At 46.6% G+C, this 13,487-nt stretch overlaps 1 protein-coding gene across 4 annotated transcripts in view; it reads right to left on the reverse strand.

Annotated features, from left to right (window-relative positions):
- Positions 1-13,487, reverse strand: part of LOC119178785 (polypeptide N-acetylgalactosaminyltransferase 11) — a 225,943-nt gene that overhangs the window by 69,524 nt on the left and 142,932 nt on the right. The window lies entirely within an intron of this gene.

A 13,487-nucleotide genomic window follows, 5' to 3' on the forward strand; every position in this document is an offset into this window, starting at 1 on the left:
GAGGCCCCTCATCAAAGTCTTAGCATGAGTTCACATGAGACTACTTCAAAGTTTCCACAACTTTCACTTCATGGCTTTACTTTTTGTTCTTGTCCCCATCCTTAACACCCCCAAGAGTTACGTTGCATTTCTTTAAGCATAGGCATATGTGCTCTCGCCTGTTACAGCAAAGCTGTCCGCCTCTAACTGATTGGGATTGGTGTTCTGAAATAAAGTTACTACCATTACCACAAAAGAACTGCCCCATCTATTTTAAAAAAGAATAGCAACATTAGCCATCCTGCTGAGCTCGAACAGAAGATGACGAGGTGCACATTTAAGTCGACATCACTGGGAAGCTATTGTCTAGTGTTCAATTCGTGGACAAGTCCGATTTGCTGGAGCAGATTCAGTTATACAAAAATACGGCGACTTGTGATGTCATGGCACTATTGACCATGTCGACGCTCAGACACCACCAACCAATTCCCAGTGTAAAGAGAAACTAAGTCAACAAAATGTACAGCAACAAGACTCATACACAAACTTGAAAAGCCTGAACGTGGGTATGAACCTTCCAGGGGTTTCAGACAGGCGGCCGCATTAAACTTAATTCAAGGGCTAGCATGATTAATCCATGGACGGCCTCAAAGGTTTGCGTCCAAAAGTGGATCTCTGGCGGAAGCATCCCTTGCGGCAAAATGCATTCCATCTTTCTTATTAGATGCGAACTAGCTCTTTGACTAGCGTGTGAAATGTTGTCCCTCCATACAAACGTGCTGCGCACCGCAGGTGTTGTTGGTGTGGTGCCAAGTTGGTCACACCGCTGCTGTGTGTTGACTTTACGCTCCCCTCCCAGTGCGCGCTCACCGCGGCACCCACAGCAGCCGCCTCATCTGTTCGCCCACAACACCTGCCACCACCACTCGCTATACCGCTGTTCGTCAATACACAAGCAATAAACCTGACGCGTGCCTAATGTATGCATTGAAACATGTCTGTATATGTCACCTACAAAACCTACACAGCCATCGCTTCAAACAAATCTTTCAGTGATTACCGCAGCACCAGCGTTAGCGCCATTCAACCCGTGCGCAACGCTGCTGCTTCGAATCAGATCAGAGTTCCCTTTAGGAAGATGGTGTTAATTTTGTGTTGAGAGTCCTGAAAGCTGCGTACGTCAAAATGACGTTGAGGAAGAAAGACAGGAAACTGGTGGTGGGCTGCTCGCCAACTCCAGTCAATCAGCGGAGGCTGATCTGGACATGCCCGTGAATTGTACACCGCAAGAATAGATCCCCTGGGCCCCAATAATTCTAAATAAATGATAAATAACAATTTGGCGACCTTTAAGCTGCACCTCTCAAAGTTGAATGTGACGGCGATATCCTGTCCCTAGCGCATGCTCACACAACATAGAGCATATTTTTTAATTGTATAATGTTACTGGAGAATTTTAAATTCTGCATTGCTACATAGTAATTAATAAACTTGAAAGTACCTTATGTCAGTGAAGCTTTCGCATATGGCTGCATTCTGTGTGATGGGTAGCATGGTTTAAACCACGAACAATTATGCATGTGAAAGCTTTTGGAACTTGCTATGCACCCACTAGTAATATACTAAAGACCCCGTAGTAGTCTTTTGTATTCTTAAAATAATTCTTTTGTATTCTGAAAGCCAGAAACCCATTACAGAACACCATGTAGTGGTCTTCTGTAGTGGTCTTCTGTAGTAATCTTCTGTAATGGGAGACCAGCTTTGAGAGAAGATGCGAGATGAAAAACGGAAGTTTCTTTCCAAAATTACCTATTTTTCATTTTTACTACCTTTCATAAGTTCAATTTCTCTACTTTCATGACAAAAAAATGAACATTGTAATTAAACTTGAAGAAGGTAAAAATCACTTTTAAAAAGCCCAAGGTAGCTACAAAAACAAAATGTTCCCCCTTCCCTCCCCGAAGGGAGTCTTCAGGAAATGCGAATGCATAGTGTAGCATCCATAACGCTGTTTCGCACATGAGAACCTAGTGTTAGAAGAATAATGTTTTCTTTTTTTTTTACTTACACCATGAAGCCAATAGCACCATTCACAGCACGTGGCATTTTTCTTTCGCGAGAAATGCAATATGCGTTTCCAGCTCTAGTAGGTAGTGTGCACAGTTAAAAATACTACGAGGTGAAAAAAACAAACAGCATTCTCGGCTCAGCATTGGCATTTCACAGCGGTGTCTTGAGCACACATTGCCGGGTGTTCTTGAGAGGCGCCCAGCCAGGGAACGATCGAGAGTGAGGCGTGAGCGGACGGGAAAGTGGGGCGCGGGGAGGAGAGAGCGGACCCCAAGAGAAGCGGCCCTCTTCCACACTGTCTACCCTCTCCTACACTGTCTCGCACCACATGCTGCGGTTGCTAGGAACGAAGATAAGCGCACGCCCGCAGCTGTTGCTATGGGCGAGGCCGGTGGATGAATCCTGATGGATGCCTGACATAGCCCGACTAAGAAATGCATTCACAATTAGTAAAAACTAAAAAAGGCTCATTGTCTAGAGTCCTCTGGAAATTGTCACCTGGCTGCTTGCCATTGCATGAGGGGTTTAGCAAAGCCACATGCTCAAAATAATCTTGATTGCCGAAATCTCATGATGTAAAAAATTATCTTAAAAAACAATATTTCTACACAGTTGAGCTTTCACTTACACCTTTAAAATGCATTTTTTTAACATCCATTTTTTGGCAACTTGCTGAGTTTGGACATCATGATTATGATTATGGTATGGTGATAGCCCGATTGGCATCAAACTTTGCCAGCATATTCCTTAACGTGCAAAGGGTGCAAGTATGTCATTTAAAACTTGATATCATCTGTAAAATTATTATGAGCCTGGGATAAGCAAATCATATGGGCTGATTATAAGAATTCTCCCATTCTAATTTCACTTGAACATGAAAATGTTTGATACGCAATTTTTTGATAGTTATCTGTATTATACAGTTCATGTGGAGCAATACGAGTCATTAATGGCTCAGAACCATAAATGTTTAGTGGCATAAAATGTTTGTCCATAAAAAGCTATACTTCACACATTGTCAACGCCCAAAACGAAAACTGTACAACTTACTATAAAAATAATTACATATTTGAAATCAGCATAAAAGCATATATATATATATATATATATATATATATATATATGATGCTACAAAATCTCGGCTGCTGACCCGCAGGTCGCGGGTTCGATTCCCGGCTGCGGCGGCTGCATTTCCGATGGAGGCGGAAATGTTGTAGGCCCGTGTACTCAGATTTGGGTGCACGTTAAAGAACCCCAGGTGGTCAAAATTTCCGGAGCCCTCCACTACGGCGTCTCTCATAATCAAATGGTGGTTTTGGGACGTTAAACCCCACAAATCAATCAATGATGCTACAAAATGGAGAGAGACATGTCGTGGTCCAGATGCCATGCGTTTATTCTAATGCACGCGCACTTCCTCTTCGTCGGCTTCTCCTAGAATTACCTTGTTAATGCGTCACACATCCCCCTCCCCTTGAAAAAGTCTCAGTTCAGAAGGTACAAAATAAGGCCGCAGTTTGCTAACATGCACAATGTCAGAGTTTCTACTTAAGGGTAGCACGGAGCGGTTGATCTCATAGTCCACTGTTGAGACCTTGCGTAAAATCTTGTAAGGTCCTTCCATGACGAAACTCAGTTTGCCGTTGTTGGGATGCCATGGTGTCTCGTAAAGGACAAAGTCACCGACTTGGAACTCAATCGGAAAAAATTTTCTATCATAAATGACTTTGTTCTTATTGTGGTAGGCGATAGAATTGGTAACTACAGTTTTTCGCGCTTCTTCGACAGTTTCTTCTCGTTGTTCCAGTACAGTAGGATAAGATGGAATTCCATACATCAGGAAGGAAGGTGCGTAGCCGGTCACTTCGTGGGGTGTTCTGTTGTATTCGTCAATTACCCCCGGAAGCAGCTTAGTCCAAGACTTCCGTGGTTCCTCATTCATCTTACATTAAAGTCTCGTTACGATAGTCTGGTTTGTTCGCTCGTTTATGCCGTTGCATGGTGGATGATGAAATGAGGTGAATAGTTGGTGTATACGATTATGTTTTAAAAACTGCTTGAATTTTCATGCAGTAAATCCTGTTCCACGATCTGAAAGGAGCTTCATGGTTTTCCAGAAGAAAAAATTGTTTTTAAGCATGAAATGTAGGTGTCGCTGTTCTCACTCTTATGAGCAAACGCCCATACGTAGCGAGTCGCATGATCAATAACCAAGTGTGTAAAGCTTTTTGACGAGCCATATCCAGAAAATCCTCCAATGATGTCTATTGCAAAAGGTTGAAGGGCTCTTCAGCTGGAGGCAGTGATTCAAGCGTCCCAAACTTTTTTGTTTTCGTCTTCTTGCATCTCTGGCATATATCACAATGCCAAATGTAAGTGGAAACATCGGTTACCATATGCGGCCAAAAATATTGCGGAGACAGGAGTGATAGCGTCTTCTTCACTCCGACATGCCCAAAATGTTGATGTGCATTCTTCAGAATGGTTGGGCGTAGTTCATGGGGCACGTATATTTTCCGTAGTCCTTTTCTTTTGATGATGATGATGTTATTTTCGAATGAATGCGTTCCTTCTGGACGCTCATTGTTGCATCGCTGAAGGTCGTCGTGTGACAGAAGAATAACTATTGGGGCTCTGGAGAGCGCATCTGCTTTGACATTACTTGCGCCCTTTTGATGTTTGATGTTCACATCATACATTGACAGTTTCAAAGACCACCGGAAGAGACGACCTTGAGGATTTTTAACATTCTTCAGCCACTGGAGTGCAGAGTGATCCGTTACAGCAGTGAATGACTTTCCATGAAGGTAGCAATGCCATGGCATCTACAATGGTAAGAAATTCTCTTTCTGTAATAGCATAGTTCACCTCGTGCTTAAGTAGTTTGCGGGAATAGTAGGCAACAGGATGTTTTTTGCCTTTGTCATCAGGTTGTTTCAGCACTGCACCGATGCCTTTGCCAGATGCGTCACAGTACACAGTACATGGTCTCGAAGGGTCGTATATGGGAAGCACCGGTTCTTCAGTTATCCGCTTCTTCAGTTCACGAAAGGCTTGCTCGCATGCTTCTGTTCACACCCGCTTGCTGCCTTTGTGGAGTAGTTTTGTGAGTGGAAGAGCGATATAGCTGAAGTGGGGAATGTACTGACGGTAGGTGTTTACAGTGCCCAGAAAACGCTGGAGATCTTTTCTCGTTTTGGTGTCGGAAATTTGAGTATGGCAGCCACATTACTTTGCTTTGGTGTCACTGTTCCTTGTGAAATTTTGTGGCCCAGGTATTCAATGCTGCAGCATGCAAATTGGCACTTTTTCGTTTGAGTTTTACGTTCTCGGTTTTGAGAGCTTTGAATAGCGCCTCAAAGTGTCGTATATAATCGTTAAACGTGTCTGAGTATACGACCACATCGTCAAAGTAATTACTAACATTGGTGAGCTGATGTTTCGCTATTGTTGATTTTGTGGCTCTTTCAAATGTAGCCGGAGCGTTCTTCAACCCAAACGGCATTACCAACCACTCAAAATGACCATCAGGCGTGACAAATGCAGTTTTCTGAACATCGTCAGGATGCATTTGGACATGCCAGTATCCCGACGTTATGTCCAACGTAGTGAAACACTCCGCCTTTCCCAAGTGATCAAGAATATCATCTATACGTGGAATTGGTTGAAAGTAGGGTGCCGTTATGGCATTGAGTTTGCAATAGTCAATATATAGACGAGTGCATCCTTCACCTTTCTTTTCTGCTAAAATGACAGGTGAGGCGTAGGGCGATAATGAAGGCCTCACAACACCTTGCTTGAGGAGAGCGTCAACTTGTTTGCTGATTTCCACTTTGTCTGCCTGTAAACATCGGTATGATGCTCGAGGAATAGGGAAAGCATTGGTAAGTGCGATCCTATGTTTCTCAGTAGTGATGCACCCAATATCTGTCTGAGATTTCGAAAATATCTCGCCATACTTGCTTAAAAGAGAGTCGAGCGCCGCAGACTCATGCTCTGATAAGTTTTCTGAAGTCAAGGTTCGCATCAGCGAGGCTTAAATGGATTTCTTTTCATTGTGATGCGGAAGGCTCATATTCTCACGTACTTGTGTCACTGACTTGCTTTCCAGATTTACAGAAAGATTGAAGTACGAAGCGCTGTCTAAGCCAACAGTTAATTGCGTTCTCATGCCTCGCAGCACACGTGCATAAACTTTCTTTATGGTGTTCCCAATTCGTAACTGAATGTTTACGCGACCCAAAGTTCGAATGCTTGATGCAACTTGCTAGACCATGATGCTGGAGTCTCTCATCAACTGAAGATTTAGCTGTTTGTACACATCCTCGCTGATACAAGTAATTGTTGCTCCTGTATCGAGAATCGCATTTACTAGTTTTCCGTTGATGAGAGCACTGAAGTGTATTAATAAAACTCTGTGTCGCCCTCCTCGTTTTCCCGTTCAGTATCAATAACAGACACATTGCCGCGGTGCGGACATTCGTTGTGCCAGTGAAACTGTCATGGGAAACCAGCAGCTGAGCAGTACCTACATTCGTTTTGCGGGGCACGCGGTTGAGGAGTTATTGTTGGCTGCTGCGGTCTGCTGAAGAGACGTGGACCTCTTGATGTGATACTAGCGTTACAAGTAAAGGAAACTCCTCTCACCCGTTTTAAAGATGTCTCGACCCGTTGAGCAGCGGTGAGCCACTTTAATAACGAGTTGAAAGACAGTCCGGCGAGCGCCAGTTCCACATCAGGAGGAACACCATCAGTCAGTCCAGAAATGATGTGGCACTCTCTCAGGTCAGCCAAGAAACCCAGTCGCTTTTTCTTGTCGTAGTAGTCCTTGATGGTCTGCCCTCCTTTCAGTCGGTAGTGAATGAAGAGACGGAAGGCATCTCCGTCAGTTGTAGCAAAGCGGGCTTGCATGTCGTGCTTGATATCGTCCCATGTTGTCTCGCCGTTGCCGAAAATTTCTGTCAGGTACCACTTGAACGCTTCCCCTTCAATGTATTCGCTGAAGTGACTGACCCGATCGCGGTGAGTCCATGACGCCTCGGCTGCCTTCATGTCGAAAAGAAGAAGCCACTTGTCAATGGGGACGTCTTCTGGTGTTCCGTTGAACTTCTGTATGTTGAGCGGAGACTTTGGCTTAGCCATGGCACGTTGATGAGGTCGATCCTGTCGACTTGTGTGACGCTACAAAATGGAGACACGTCGTGGTCCAGATGCCATGCGTTTATTCTAATGCACGCGCACTTCCTCTTTGTCGGCTTCCCCTAGAATCACCTTTTTAATGCGTCACACACACACACACACACACGCACACGCACACGCACACACACACATATATATGCTAGGCCGGCTGTTCTTATTCTACTTCGTCTTCCTCTTCCCACGCTAGCCAAGCGCGCCACCGAGCTACACTTTGCTTTCATTACACTCACTTGGCCACGCTGCGTGCATGCAGTCCAGCCGAAATCGGCTCTTCGCTGGCACTGGCCGTTGTTTTGAAGGTGGCATCATTCAGAGGTTCCGAGCTCTCACCCAGCACAGGTAGAAGTAATGCTTCTGGCGGGTGGCATTTGGTTGCCCGAGGAGGCCAGTCACGGCTGCGCAGTGACTTGGCTCGCTGAAGTGGCACCATGAAGTGGCTGCGAGTTGTTAGTCTCTTTAATGGGCGGCTTTGACTGCATCGTGGCCGTCGGCCTCGGCCACGCGGCAACGTCAGACGAGCTGCAAGACATGCTTCTGGTGGCCGGCTTTGACTTCGTCGCATGGGAAACAGCAGATGCAGCATGTCCTGGGAAGGATGCTGAAACAGCATTCTAGAAGACACTAACTCCGGCAAGCTCTCTTGGTCTTTTTCGGTCACACCCAAGTGATTGTAAGCACCAAAAAGACGGCCAGGACATTCATCAGGAGCGTTCTGCGGTTTTGGGGAAACTGAAAAATCTTTTTCTGCAGCTAACTTCATACTATGAACGAGGCGCTCGCTCTCCTTGTTTTCATCGATACCCGATAGTTCTGGATGCGGTTTAGCTGACTCTTCAGGAGCCGGCGTAGTAAAGTCCAGCATAGGTTTCTTCGCGATCGTGATCCTGTCACAAGGCAGAGGAAATAGCCAAAGGGCAACTTTACTGCGCTCGTCCTCGTTCAGTGAAGCCTTCTTGTTGAACTGCTGTGTGTTGGAGACATGGTACTCTATCCTGTCCATCTGTTCATACGTAGGGCGTTGATGGTCTGCAGTCAAGTACTGGGGTTCTTTTAATTTCTTAAAGGCTGCTTGTTCCATCACCCACAAGTGTGTCCCAGCACCTTTCTGATGATTGTCGTGGGTAAACATGGTCTTGGCTTCATACGGCGTCTGGAGGGAAAGCGTGTCAAGTACAAGGGGAGCCGGTGCATCCAGCTCAGCTGAGGAAGATGAGCTTGGGGTACATGGTACCAACTTTTGTGGAGGAAATGAAGCCTCAGCTTCTTGTATTGTTGGTCCTACGTCGGACACCAGCAAGGTATCAGAGCACTGTTTGAGTCTAGTGTTTGTTGGATTGCACATTGAAAAGGTTTTCCACGATAAGCTACACTGTGTAGGTAACAGCCTCGTCGTGGTTCTTATCTAGAGCCCTGTCTTCGGTAGTGGCAAAGTTGGAAAGGGTGGTGACAGTGAGGCCGGAGTCAATCCGTCCAAACGTAGCGATGTACTTGGTGCTTCAGTCTACCCAAGACTTTTGCCTCGTGCCTTCATACCGGTGCCACGCCACGGCAGCACTCAGAAGACGATCTATGGCCATGCCCCATTTCTGTTCTTTAGTCCATGCGCTGCAAGCTCCCGAAAGTGTTGACGGTGGCGACCCAGTTGTTGGCATTGTCTTGAAAGCCGCGAAAGTGTGGGAGTTCAAAGGCAGCCAGCGATGGTGGTATGGCCGACGAAACTTCGGAGCACGTCAGCGCGAGCGAACCGAGTTGGTAGGAAAGCTCTGTGGGGGTACGCCAGAGCTTTCTGCGGCTCTTTTGTGAGGTCTGTTCATGGTCGTTCGAGGCGGCTGGGGCCAATGCGGCATCAATCTTGTGCAGCCCTGGTAAGAGTGCAGGAAAGAGCGCAGAGGTCGATTCTGTGAAAGCGTTGACTGCGGCGATACGAAGTCGTGCAATCGTACGCTGCCGGTTTGCCACGCCATCCCATGACTTGAAAGCGAGCCAGTGTCAATGTTGGCCAAGGAAGAGGTTGAAATTCGGCTCTTTGCAGAGGGATCATTGTCAGAGGGAGTTTGAACAACCCCCCTCAGCAGCTCAGGTGGCGATGGAGTCCGGAGTGAGAGATTGTCAGCATGGGAAGTGTGGGCACCGCTGCCTGGCAACAAGACGCTGCGTGTCGTCTTGGCGGCGGCGATATATGCCTTGTTAGCCTGAATTCTCACTCTTTGGAAGAGTCTTGCAGCCGACATCCGCGTCACGGCGAGCATACACGATGTTCCCGAACAAATGGAGCCCGAACACCTTCTCAGATACAGGTAGTAGCAATGTTTCTGTCAAGTGATGAGCTGGAATCGTCGAAGAGGCATTGACGCCCTCTGCGAATAGTTCATAGAGTAGGTGCTGCAGTGGTAGAGCCGAGGAGTCTATAATTGAGGAAGAGTAGACGGTGTTCTTGGTTGGAGAAACCTGCGCTGCCGACGACCCCCAAAAACACGTACAGGTGGCTTCGGCCACCCATACGGTGAAGTTGTCGGACTGCGCCATTGTCGCGAAAAAACAAGACACGACGCCTGTATGCTAGACTGGCTGTTCTTAGTCTACTTCATCTTCCTCTTCCCATGCTAGCCGAGCGCGCGCTCGAGCAACACTTCGTCTTCATCACGATATGCCGTATTTACTCGCATAATCGGCGCACTCGCATAATAGGCGCACCCCTAGTTTGGTCGCGGAAAATTCGATTTTTTTTAATTCTGCACATAATAGGCACACCCCGAACTTGGCCGTGATCAGAAACGATTCTACACCCCAGCGATACAGTTGGAACGCGGTCCCCGTACCCTGAAGAAAAAAAAAAAAAGGCAAATCGACGAGCACATAAAAAAAATTCGAAGTGCAACGACCTAACCAACGTGTTTGTCGAAATAAAACTTGAAGAAAAAAAAGCGTCCATGAGCGAAAAAAAAAATGGCTGTTCCATCAATTACTGATACCCCCTAAATCGCCGCGCTTTTTGGAGGTCACGTGTACAACGCCGGGGGCCCGATCGCCATCACCACCATCAGAGAAAAAGAAAGAAACGCCATTTTGCAAGCGGTGTGCGTATGTTGTGGTCGTGTATTGAACTTTGGTTCCACCATGGGGAAGTACGCGAGCTACACGGCTAGGTTTAAACTGAAGGCAGTGCAGTACGTGCTGGAGCACGGCAACCGGGCTGCAAGCAGGCATTTCGGCGTTGGATAAACCAGTATTCGGTACTGGAGGGACCAGCAAGAAAAACTTAAGGCGACGAAGAAGACACGACGGGCTTTCCGCGGTGCCAAGACCGGCAGGTATCCGAACGTCGAAGAGCAACTGGTCCAGCATATACGAGAGCTACGACAAGATGGCTGTGCTGTGTCGTTGGATATTGTGCAGACTGAGGCGCGCAGAATAGCCCGAGCGCAGGGCATCGAAGCAAAAGAGTTCAAAGCCAGCTCCGGATGGACAACTCGTTTCATGCGGCGCCATGGCCTCGCACTGCGAAGGCGGACCACCTTGTGCCAGCGCTTGCCCGCAGCATATGAGGACAAAGTGTTGGACTTCCACAGTTTTGTTATAAAGCTCCGACAGCAGAAAGACTTCATTTTGTCCCAGATCGGCAACGCTGATCAGACCCCCCTTTGCTTTGATATGCCGTGGAACACGACAGTGGAGGAGAAAGGTGCACGGAGCGTCATCGTCAGAACGTCTGGCGCTGATAAACAACGATGCACCGTAATGCTGGGGGTGACAGCGGATGGGCCTGAGCTACCGCCTTACGTTATTTTTAAACGTAAGACGCTCCCAAAGGCAAAATTCCCTCAAGGCATCTACGTCAGAGTCCAAAAAAAAGGCTGGATGAGCGCGGAACTCATGATGGATTGGGTGAAAACAGTCTGGGGTCGGCGGCCGGGTGGTCTGTTGTTGCCGTCCATGCTTGTCCTGGACAGTTTTCGTGGGCACCTAGTAGACCGCGTACGAGATGAGCTAAAGGAGCTGCGCACAGATCTGGCAGTGATTCCGGGCGGCCTCGCATCGATACTGCAGCCTTTGGACGTGTCCTTGAATAAACCTTTCAAGGACAATGTTCGAAGGCTGTACGCCACCTGGATGGCTGGAGGACAACATCAGCTGACTACAGGTGGTAAGATTAAGAGGCCGCCTGTGGAAATGCTGTGCGCTTGGATCGTGGAAGCGTGGCAGGCAATCTCCGACGAAGTCGTCAGGAAAAGCTTCAAGAAGACGGGTATCTCGAACGCACTGGATGCGAGTGAGGATGACATGTTGTGGGGTGCGGATGATTCGGACACCGAAAACGAATCCCCGCTCGGCGAGGATGAATGTGTGATCTCCGACTCGGACTCCGAATAGGGAAAAGGAGGAACAGCTACGACTTTTGTGTAAATAAATTTTACGTGTGTGTGTGCAGTTGACGGCTCTCGCTTGTTCATTAAAAGATACGTAGGTATGTTTATTTTATGCTGAATTAATTGGTAAACGATAAAGTCACCTTTTACTTGACAAGTGTGCAGATTTAAAGCACGAGAACCGAGTTGAAAAAATTTTCGAAAATTTTACCCCGCGTAATTGGCGCACCCCTAACTTCGAGCCGGATTTTCTGAAAAAAAAGTGCGCCTATTATGCGAGTAAATACGGTATACATAGCAAAAATTTCATTGCCTTAGGCAACAGATTAATGCAACTTTCATTTTTTTGAATCGCACTTTCACTTAAACCACAAAGTTGTTATGATAATCACATGTTCTGACACCCGATGGCAATGTACGCTTGAACTATGCAGTATCACTTTGGTAATACATGTTCAGTGGTGGTTCAGCGAGATAAGGATTTGGAGCAATTTTTAGAGCAGAAAAAGGTCTGTTTTGGAGTAGATTCAGAGCAGACAAAACGGTATTTACGATCACTACGTGCAAAACACGTCGAAGTTTTTGGTGAAAATTCTTATTTGCGTGCATACCGGACATATACTGCTGCGATGCAAACAAGAATATAAGGCCGGCACCTAGAGTAGCCATTAATCAAGTTCTTAGCAGCAAAGAGTGCCATCATCTGGTTTCATTGTAGCACTGCACAAGATATGTGTCGAGTGAACAATATAGAGACAATTTCGACCACCTGGGGTTCTTTAACGTGCACCCAAATCTGAGCACACGGGCCTACAACATTTCCGCCTCCATCAGGAGAAAGCGTACGATACCACATGGCGATTCGGGATTCTATGCAATCTTGCCGCCATGGGCATCCATGGAAACATGCTAAACACAATTAAAAGTTATCCGTCTAACCGAACCTCTCGCGTAGAAGTGGGAAACGCTATCTCTAGACCATTTACCCAAGAGAGTGGTGTTCCGCAAGGAGGCATGCTTAGTTGCACACTCTTTCTTGTAAAAATGAACTCCCTGCAGTCAGTCATTCCAAGCGCGATGTTTCATTCTGTGTATGTTGACGATGTGCAAATGAGTCTCAAACCATGCAACATGTCTATCTGCGAACGACAAGTGCAGCTTGGAATGAATAAATTCTCTAAATGGGCAGATGAGAATGGTCTTAAAATAAACACCGAGAAAAGTACTTGCGTACTCTTCTCCAATAAACGAGGGGTAATGCCACTACCAAATATTGCGATCAAGGGAGACCAACTCTCTGTGAGCAGCGAGCACAAATTCCTAGGAACCACTTTAGATTCTAAGCTCACGTTTATTCCCCACATTAAACATGTAAAAATGAAATGTCTGAAAGCGATGAACCTCCTAAAGCTCCTATCACGTACAACATGGGGTAGTGATCGGAAGTGTCTCTTGAACTTGTACAAAAGCCTTGTTTGGTCGCGCCTTGATTATGCCTCTATAATTTATCATTCCGCAACGCCAAATGCTTTGAAAATCCTAGACCCCGTTCACCATCTGGGCATCCGACGGGCAACCGGTGCTTTCAGGACAAGTCCGATCCAGAGTCTCTGTGTAAAGTCGAATCAGTGGTCACTTCACTTACAGCGATCTTATAGCAGTTTCACTTATTTTATAAAGGTACGCGCAAACATAAAGCATCCTTCTTATTCAGCTATAAACGATATGACCGCTGCCACCCTCTACCATAATCGACCCGCAGCGAGAAAGCCGTTCTCTTTGCGTGTGAGAAGCTTAAGTGAGGAAATAGGTGTTCCGCTGCTAGAACTTTGTCCTAAGCCCACAACAAAACATTTACCGCCGTGGCAGTGG

The sequence above is a fragment of the Rhipicephalus microplus genome, chromosome 1, assembly GCF_043290135.1.
Source record: "Rhipicephalus microplus isolate Deutch F79 chromosome 1, USDA_Rmic, whole genome shotgun sequence".
Lineage (NCBI taxonomy): Eukaryota > Metazoa > Arthropoda > Arachnida > Ixodida > Ixodidae > Rhipicephalus > Rhipicephalus microplus.